The sequence below is a fragment of the Canis lupus genome, chromosome 1 (genome assembly GCF_003254725.2).
Source record: "Canis lupus dingo isolate Sandy chromosome 1, ASM325472v2, whole genome shotgun sequence".
Lineage (NCBI taxonomy): Eukaryota > Metazoa > Chordata > Mammalia > Carnivora > Canidae > Canis > Canis lupus.
The window spans coordinates 45,238,206-45,248,029 of NC_064243.1; the positions used below are offsets into that span (position 1 = coordinate 45,238,206).

The window sequence follows — 9,824 nt, forward strand, 5'->3', positions numbered from 1 at the left end:
GTATCTGAGAAATATGATTCTTTTATTATAACTTAGAAATAATACTTAAGCAATTAAAATAATGACTCTTGTCAATAGGCATTATCATTAAAGATTTTGAAAACGCTGGATATGTAATTTTTGGTCAAATCATTTAACCTTGTCACACAAGTGACATAGGCCAACATATAGGTTATGCTGCTGTCACCCAGTGGGCAGTTAAGAAACTCTGTTCTTTGAGATGCACATGAAATGAGCTTGAACAACCACACAAGGCTGTGTAGAATTCCAATGACTTCATCAAGATGTCTGTGACTCTTTGCTGGGTGAAGGTAGGAGAGTGAGCAGCACATCTTTTTTGGCCAACTTTGGCTCTCTTTTTGCTTCTGCTGTAGTACTGTTCTTCATTCTTTACCTCGTGGCTATTCCCACCTCCCAGTCCTGGTGTTGACACAAAGAGAGAATGCAAATCCTTTTCCTGATCTTCCTTCTGCTCCAGAACAACATTAATGAAGATTGATCACATACAGTAGGACTTTTACTAATGGTTTGTGGTTTGCCTTGATGAGAGGGCTTGTCATCATACTATTATAGTAAATAACATAACATTGAATTTTAGGTAGTCCTGACCTTTTATAACCAGTTATTTTTCTCAGTTTATTTTTTTATACAAACTTAAAAAACTAATGAGTGCATGTGCTAGTTTTTAAAAATAGCATGGAAGGGTATACAATGAAAAATATCCTCAGACCAGATCCCCAACTGCCCTCATCAGAAGTAACTACTGTTAACATTTCTTTTTGTAATCTATAATATTTTAATATATATACAAGCTTGAGTATGCAGGGAAATCCTTTTTTATAAACAAAATAATGTATCTGTTTTTATCCTTACTCTTTCAACTTATCTATGCCATTGAATTTGAAGTAAATTTCTTGTAAATAGTATGTAGTTGGATCATTTTTTTGTTTTTTTAAACTCGGTTTGCCAATTTCTGCCTTTCAGTTGGTATATTTAAACCATTTATCCTTAAAGTAATTACTGATATGTTGGAGCTTAAATCTAAGAGTATATTATTTTTTTCTGTTTGTGTCTTCTGTTTCTTATTCTTTTCTTTCCTTTCTTTTCTGTGAGTTGCTTGAACATTTTTTAAGGACTCCATTTTGATGTATTTATGGCATACTAGAGTACATCCCTGTGTATTTTTCCAAGTGGTTGCTCTGGGTATTACAATATACATACAAGCTTTATCACAGACTACTGGTATCAACATTTTACCACTTCAAGTGAAACCTCACTTGCACTTCCCTTTACCTCCCCAACTTTTAAATATCATTGTCTTAAGTATTAAATGGCGTTATAATTTTTATTTCTACCCTAGCATCTATTTTAGAAAACTCATGAGGAGGATAGTCAATTGCATTGCTTTCCTTGCTATTTTTTTCTCCCTTCTTAATGGCATGGATACATTCTTTTTCACTTAGTTTCTGTTTGAAGAGCTTCCTTAAAAAAATAGTTTTGTTTGTTTTTTTGGTCACTGGACTCCAACAGTTCCTTGCTGGTGCTGCTTCAAGGGTTGGAAGGAATGTTACCAGGCTGTTGCCTCATGTAATCCTCTAGGTGAGGGAACAGAGTCTCTGGCTTTAGGGCAGAGAACCTGTCCTGTGAAGGTGCTTGTTGTGGTAAAATCCTCTTTGTAGGTGCTCAATGTCCCCACAGGTCATGTCTCTGTTAGAAGGGGAGAGTCCTGGGCCCCATAGAGAAAGAGAGTTTCCCTTTGTGGCCTATTTTCATTTGGACTTCAGATCTGTCCCCTGAGGTAGTTCTGCGGACAGAACTCCCATTAGATTCCATTGTTACTATGGCTACCTGGGCCATGTTCTGTTGTTAGTTTTGGGGGTTGGAAGATGCCAGAGCTGAATTGCCTTATTCCATTGGGCAGTAGGTTCTAAGATGCCCCAACATTATATTGTTTCTTTAGTCTGACTCTTTAATTAGCTTGTCCCTCTCTTACCACTTCTCAGAGTTTATCATTGTGCTTAGCAGGGAGGAGCAGGGCATGATGAGTCTATACCAGCTAGTTTGTTTGGACAGAAGTCCCTTAGATTTTTAAAAATTAGATTGTTAGATTCTTAGATATCTTTTAGCTAGCACAGAACAAGGACTTTCTCAAGGCTATGCAATATCTAGACTCTTTTCTTCCTTATTTTATCTCTAGTTCATCTCCATTTCACCTAGGTTTTCTAGAGAATCATGAATTCTCACTGAGGCAGAGAATTCTGCTATCTCTGGTCCCTAACCTGTAACCCAGCTCTAAGTTTCTTTGTTTCTTTTCAGCCCATCAATTGGTCCGGTTGAACAAAAGAGGCTTCTATTCTGTTCCCCTGGGCAACTCAAAAGTCAGGCATAGACCCAGGACAAGGGATCTTCCCTTTCACAGTAGCCTTTGTCCTTTGAAGACATGCACTGTTTTAAATAGCATCTTCTATCACCCTTCTGAGTTCACATTTAAGTAGATGGAGCATTTTTGCTCCACCTTTTGGCCAAAGACTGTGCCTTGAAGGTTGGGATTACATCCCTAGTATCAAGCAGAGTGCCAAGCACCAAACAGCATTTATCTGTTATAAATGTGTGTTAAGTGCAGGAATAAAAGGCGGGCTGTTACTATTTCTTCCATCGTGTGAATGGGTTCAGCATGACAATAATAGGTCTGGAGGGACTCTAAAAGGTCAATTAGTTCATTTTTCTGCTTCTGTCCAAGAACACATACCAGATAACTAGGTAGCTAGTCTGATTTTAAGTATATAAAAGGAAAGAAAATTACAGTTTCCTCTGGTAATCCATTCCAGTGTTTAACAACTCTCATTGTCAGCAAGATTTTCTTTATATCTAGCCTAAAGCTCCCACACTGCATTCTTCAACTTTAGCAAGTAAAAATGTGCAACCAGGATTTAAATGGTTTTTATTTCTTTAATTACTCTTGAGCAAGTATTTATAGGCCAAATACTTTTCTATGTGTAGTTTCATAGGCTTTTCTTAATCAGAAGGTATGTGCACTTACCTGTCCTTGTCACTTAGTTCCAAACCGCCACTGCCCTGGTATTGGCTCTTTACTGTGGTATATTGATTGCATTAATGGTTTCAATTTGCACCATCTCTTTTGGTTGAGCCCTCCCACTTTAGCTCTGGGCTTAGCCATGTGACTTGCTTTGACCAATGGGACCACAGTCAGCTAGGTGTGAGCAAAGACTTGAAAAATGGCTTGCATATCCTCTTTTCTGGTGAGAACATGAGAACATGCCCAGTTTAACCTGCTAGAGAGATAAGACTATCTGGATGGATAAGATAACCTACCTGGAGAAGAACTGAGTCTTCTGAGGTGAGGCCATCCAAGAAACAGCCAGCTCCCAAGGTCAACTGATTCTGGTGCAGATCATCAGAAATAACTGCCCAATGGACCCATATACTCATGATACATAATAAGTGGATATAGCTTTAAACCATTAATTTCTAAGATCTTTTTGTTTGCAGCAAAAATTGACACTCTCCTTAGGAATAACTTCCTAGCTCTGGTGGCAGTCAACCTCAGGAATAGGTTCCCCATGCTGCTGCTTATGAAACAGGTAAGCTTCCCTAACTCTTATTGTCTTACTTTCTGCCTGTGCATTTTCCTCATTGCTTTGCTTTGAGTGATTAACCAGCACAAACCACCTTGGACCTACTCACTTGGAGTCTGACCTTCTTTACTGACTGGTGGTGGGGAGGAAAAAAAATTACTCTATCCTTTAAGTTTTTCTAGCTGGTCTAAGAATTAAATTGACATGAGACAGATTACCAGGAGAAAATCAAACAAGTTTAATAACATGTAAACTTCTTGTATCCATGAAAGACACCCAGTAAAACTGGGTAACTCTTCAAAATAGCTGAAGCCATCACCTTAAATATCATTTCCAGCTAACGACAAAATAAGATGTTGGGGGTATGGAGTAAGTTATGGGGGCTTACCAGGAGAAGTATGGTAAACAAAGATAAACACAGATTTAAGTTTAGGCCTCCACTGGGAACAGTGTCTAGAGATTTAGAGTCATCCCCTCTTCCAGTTATGAGGGAGAAGACCTTACAAATAGAGATTGCCCTTATACATGCAAATGTCCCTTACAAAAAGGTAACTTTGACTCAATTTTCAGAGCTTCTCCTGTGTCTGCAGTTTCTTAAAAATAACCAGTTTAGAATAATCAATATGCCAAAGAAGCATATCGTAGAGTGGCAAATTTGCTTCCCTGTGGATTCCAAGAACTGAAATGAGGAACTTAAAGTAATCAAAGAAATGGGCAGTGTTTTTTGAAAAGTGAGTTTTAAGATCACTGTAGTACTAAATTATACCCACTTTAAATGTGCTTATGTTTTTCTCAGGAGTATTTGTATTCTGCTAGTGTTAATTCTCCAATTGTTTCAGAGTAACTGAACTATTCCAGACCTTCAATCCCACCTACCTTTCTTGGAAATGACACTGCTGCCACCTACTATGAATGGGAGACAGAAACCTGGGACAGATTCCCCAGGGTATGTAGACATAAATATATTCTCTCCATCCTGCTCTCAAAATTCTTAATTTTATTTTTTCTTCTTAATATTCTTTCATACAAGGTTAAGCTTTTCCATTTCCCTACCAATACTTTACCTTTTCAATTTAACACGTTCTAATCTTATTTTCATGGACTCTATGCTATACTGAAGGTAAAATAATGATCAGCTATTTGTGAAATCCAGTGACTTTTTGTCAGTGCTCACACTTCTTGAACTTTATTGAATATTTAATGTCATTGGATACCTCTATCTTCTTCCTGAGCCATTTTGTTATGTTTGGCTTTTGTGCCAATACATTCCACTGTGACTCCTTTAATGGATCTTTCATGGCTCTTTCCTCTCCACCTGTCTCTAAGTGTAAAATATCCCTAAGGTTAAGTCATTGGCTCTCTATCTTCTTTTCTTTATATTTTCTCCCAAAAGTATATTCCTCAGTTTCTCATCTCACACCCATTTCACCCCAAGACTGTTAGGGTTCAACCTATCACAACGTGCTCATCCTGCTTACCAAATATGTGCTTCAGTATTCAGGTGAGTCATACTGACTAGACAACTGCAGAATAAAGCCTAAGTCATTTTTTCCCTTAGTATTCAATTCAATGTGTTATAGCCAAAATAATTTTATCTGGAACTATAACATTATAAGGCACATAAATTATGTTCTGTTATTTAAAAAAGCAAATCAAACCATGAAACTGCCAAATTCAAAGGCCTATGACTCTTCTCTTTAGTGTATAGAGATGAATCTGCTGTTTCTGAATATACTCACATCTACTACACTTATATTTCTGTTCAGTCAGGAAAACGACTCTCTGGCTTTGCTTTGTTTCTTGATGCAGCACAACAGGGCATGCCAGAGAACTCTGTAGGGAAGGCTCAAAAGTAAATGAATTTTATTCACATACTGAATGGTTTTATTTGGTATTTCCACTCTGGCTCTTTCATGTAATGTCTCCTTTCTTTTGTTCTGTGTTGTTAATGCATAGTCTCTGATGCTGAATGTGCCCTGGAGAGACATGTGGATGCTCACAGTGGCCCAGCATGGTTCTTGGCACTGGTGCTTGGAGGAGGCAGGGGGACTACAGAGCCTGAGGAGATAAGTAGCAAGCTGCTGGCTTCCAAGTGGTGCAGAGTGGCTCCAAGTCTTCCTATGTGACTCATCACTCTTCAGAGTTTTTCCTAAAGTTCAAGGCTAAGTAGACAAATCTTGTCCACAGATGAACTTATAGCAGAGCTTTTATACTTTTACTGGGTCTCAGCTTCTCCCTATTTATGTCAATCATTCTGATCACTAAAATTTATACAGTATTGCTGCATATGATTTTGTTTCATTTTCCTGTAAATGTAGAAAGTGATTAAAACAAGACTCATCCTGTAGTACTTGAATTCAAGCAATAAAGGCTCATGGCAACAACAGCAGAGTAAGCATCAATGATTCACACCGTGAGATGAAGGGAGCTTGAATTATAGCGCACTAATAAAATAATGATTCCTTCCCATAATGTGATCATGATCCCATCAATGAACTAACAATGATTCAAGGGCCTTCTAAAATCACTTTTGGCATTTACTTACATTGTGTATCTGGCTTCTTTATCAATTTGAGGGACTAGGCTTTCTGTTAGCATGCTTGCAGATGCTATTAGTATGAACTGTAGACCAGGAGCTTCAGCATCACTTTGGACTTTTAGAAATGCAGAGTTTCTTTATTTTATTTTATTTTTTCAGAATTTCAATCCCAGTCCAGAACTAATGAACAGAAACTTGCATTTTCACAGGATTTTAGGTGATATGTATGCTTATGTTTTAATTTTGAAAACAATATTCTAAGGCATTAAGTCTATATTCTAAATTTCATTCATTGATACTTCAATCTAGTAACCTTTCTTGTCTCCTAATATGTTTTTTTCTTCCTGAACTTTGAGAGAAAATCGCCCAACCACATATATTTAGTTGCATTAGGACTTCTCGGTCACAGTGATTAGAATAATTATTAACATTAGAATGAGTATCAGTCAGATCATGCTGAAAATATCTGAATGCAAACCAATGAGAATCTATTTCTAAATCCTTAGTTGACTATTTGGTAAACTGGTTCAGAGCACTGTGTCTCTTTCCCTCTCTGTCTCTGTCTTTGTCTCTCACAGGCACACACACACACACACACACACACACACACACACAGCCACTGGGCATGAGGAAGTCAAGTTTCCTAGTTCCAAGTACAGGTTAAACATTATGTTTGAGGCACACTTTAATTGACACAGTAATTTTAGGAGCCCAAATGCAAGAATAGAAGTGGTTCTTTTTAAAATTTAATTAATAAATTAATTTCATTTATTTCTTTTTTTAAGAAGTGAAATGGTTCTAATAAAATTCTCTTGCTAGATCACCTGGTTTAGGAAAATTGTTTCCCAACAGGCCATTGTTCTTGCAATGATATCTCATCCAAAAAGAGAAATGCTTGATCAAACTCATAACTACAACTCAACACAGTTAAGTGAAACCCCCAACATAAGTTTCAGGGTAATCTTTATTTATATAGAAAGAGCAAAACACTATTGATAATCCTTTTTTTGCTTCCATCTGTGAGAGGGGTGCTTTAGAGGGGTTTGAAAGTACAATTTTTGTCCAAGACTCACTCAGCCTATAATGTTAATTGTGGTGAATTTTTAAACTGACATGGAGGCTGAGCTGGAGGGAGGTCTCTTTTCCAGCAGAAGAGAAAAAAGTTTACAGCACTAGAATGGCCATCTGTACTGATTACAGATCCAAACATCAGAGAGGGAGCAACAACTTCCATTACTAGGGATTCACGGGTCTCCTAACTCCATTTCAGGGATCTTGCTTGCAAGTCAAGGAAGTCCTAGAAAAATAAGTAGGACATTTAAAAAGAATCCAAGGATATCATATGGAAATGCCTTCAATTTGATGACTTCACTTATTCCTGAACTCATTTATGTATTTGTTCAATAAATAGATATTAAGGGCATTTTATCTGTTTAGCATTGTTCTATGTACTGAGTTTATAGCAGTGATCAAATTGGACAAATATAACTGCCATCTATGGCTTAACAGCTTTCTAGTAGGAAGCCACTGGAGGGTTTTGAGTGGAGGTGTGACATGATTTGGCTTGCAGTTTAGGAACATCCCTCTGGCTGCTCTGTTGAGAAGAGATTTCATTTATTAAATGGAATGGATTAGTGGACTACCAAAGACATCAGTGTGAGGCCTTTACTATGTCAATCTAGGCTTTTGATTGAGTATATATTTTTAGATCTAATTGCTTATGACTCCAGAACAATTCACTCATGATAGCTCTTTTCATTTAACATATTCTATTAGAATTAAAGACAACAAAACTCTTCTCCAGAAAGCATTACTTAAATTTTATTTTGAGTAATAGACTTTTCTTTATGTAGGGTGGTGTCAGGTTGAATGACTGGTGCAGACTACTGTAAAAAAATCTTCCTAAAAATTAGTGTAGCTGCTCAATGTCTCCTGGGACTTCCCATCAGACTTTTTGTTAAAAATTCAAGTCTTGATCTCTTGATATATTAGCTTGCATGAGTAATAGATTTGGGGATTAAGGAGGGGGGAACATTTGTTGATAGCATTTTATGTACCAGAGACTTTATACACATCCTTTCATTTAATCTTCATGCCAATATTGGGCAGTGGTAGATAATGTTATTCTTGACTCACAAATGTGGAATATGAGCTCAGAGTGGTTAAGTATTTTCCCTTATTCACAACTAGATATTAGCAAGAGTAGAATTGGGAAACCAAGCTGTCTTCCTGGGATAACACTATACTACATCAGTGAAGACTATTGCTATATACCTTGGGCACTGCTATTGGGCTTCTCACCATTACTACAACATTTCAAATTAATTAAATGTATATATAGATTTAAGACTCTTACATCTCTTACTATTCTGTAATTCAGGTCATACAAGCAACTCTCTGTCTTAAATTGTTTGTTATGTAATATTCCTGTTAAAAGCCTGGCTGTCACAGTTGATATTTGATGGGGCAACATGTGAGTGATTGTTGGCTATTAGGGTGGCTACTGTCAAAAGAAAATGTCAAGTGTTGGTGAAGATGTGAAGAAATGAAAACCCTTGTGCACTGTTGGTGGGAATGTAAAATGCTTTAGCCATTATGGAAAACATAATGGAGGTTCCTCAAAGAATTATAAATAGGTAAAATTAAAAATTATATGACCTAGCAATCCCACTCCTGGGTATATATTCAAAATAACTGAAAGCAGGATTTTAGAGAAGTATTTACATATTCTTGTTTATTACAGTATTACTCACAGTAGCCAAGAAGAGGTCAAAGCCACTCAAATGTCCATTGGTGGATGAATAGATAAAGAAAATGTGGTATATACACAATGGAATATTATTCAATCTTAAAAAAGATTGTCTTACGCTGCCATATGCTACAACATGGATGAACTTGAAGACATTATGCTAAGTGAAGCAAGCCAGTCATAAGGGCAAGTGCTGTATGATGCTACTCATATGAACTGACTAAATTAGTCAAAATCATAGAAACAGAAAGTAGGAAGGTGGCTGTCAAAGGTTAAAGGGAGGGGGGTGAGGAGAGAATTAGTGTTCATTGGGTATTTGCCTTTTAGTTTTACAAGATAAAAAAGTTCTAGGGATTTGTTGCACAACAGTTAGAGCATACTTAACACTACTGTACTATACACATAAAATGATTACAATAGGAAATTTACTGTTGCGTAATTTTTTGCCACAACAAAAAAAATCCAGAAAAAAAAGTTACCTACTGATTAGTTGCCACTTAAATATACAGGACAAAGTATTTCCGCTCTCAATTTGCAACAGGCTCGTGAATAAAGAATTATTGCAACACACATCATCTCTATAAAAGCTACTCTTATATAGTCTCTGTTTTAAACAACTGATTTTAAGGCTATGTCTGAACTTACTCCTTTTAGTATGTTGTGGCTTTCTGATGGAATTGGTGTTATTTTAGATGCAAGATAAGAAAATAAAGTGTTTACCATTAAAAAAAAGAAGTGATCGCTAAAGACAGTCAGTCATTTGTCTGTATTCGCTAAGATCTACCTTGTATATCAAGTTTGGCCTCTTAAATGCTATATACCTGGAACATATTGGTGTTTAACCTTCTATAAAAGTGGTTGGACAAATTTCCAAAACAGCAACATGTTTTTTTGCCTTTATCCAAGGTCAACCTTCATAAATGACTTTATGAAGAGTACT

General features: G+C 36.7%; 1 long non-coding RNA gene across 3 annotated transcripts; it reads left to right on the forward strand.

The window, feature by feature from the left end:
• Positions 1 to 1,847: 1,847 nt before the first annotated feature.
• Positions 1,848 to 6,068, forward strand: LOC112644343 (uncharacterized). Of its 3 annotated transcripts, none has more exons than XR_003126314.3 (5): positions 1,848 to 1,920; positions 3,149 to 3,358; positions 3,511 to 3,602; positions 4,436 to 4,542; positions 5,553 to 6,068. It is a non-coding gene; the product is annotated as an uncharacterized LOC112644343 (long non-coding RNA). The 3 variants fall into 3 exon arrangements; XR_003126315.3 differs by having other exon boundaries at positions 1,878 to 1,920; positions 3,163 to 3,358; XR_003126313.3 differs by having other exon boundaries at positions 1,864 to 3,358.
• The last annotated feature ends 3,756 nt before the right edge of the window (positions 6,069 to 9,824 follow it).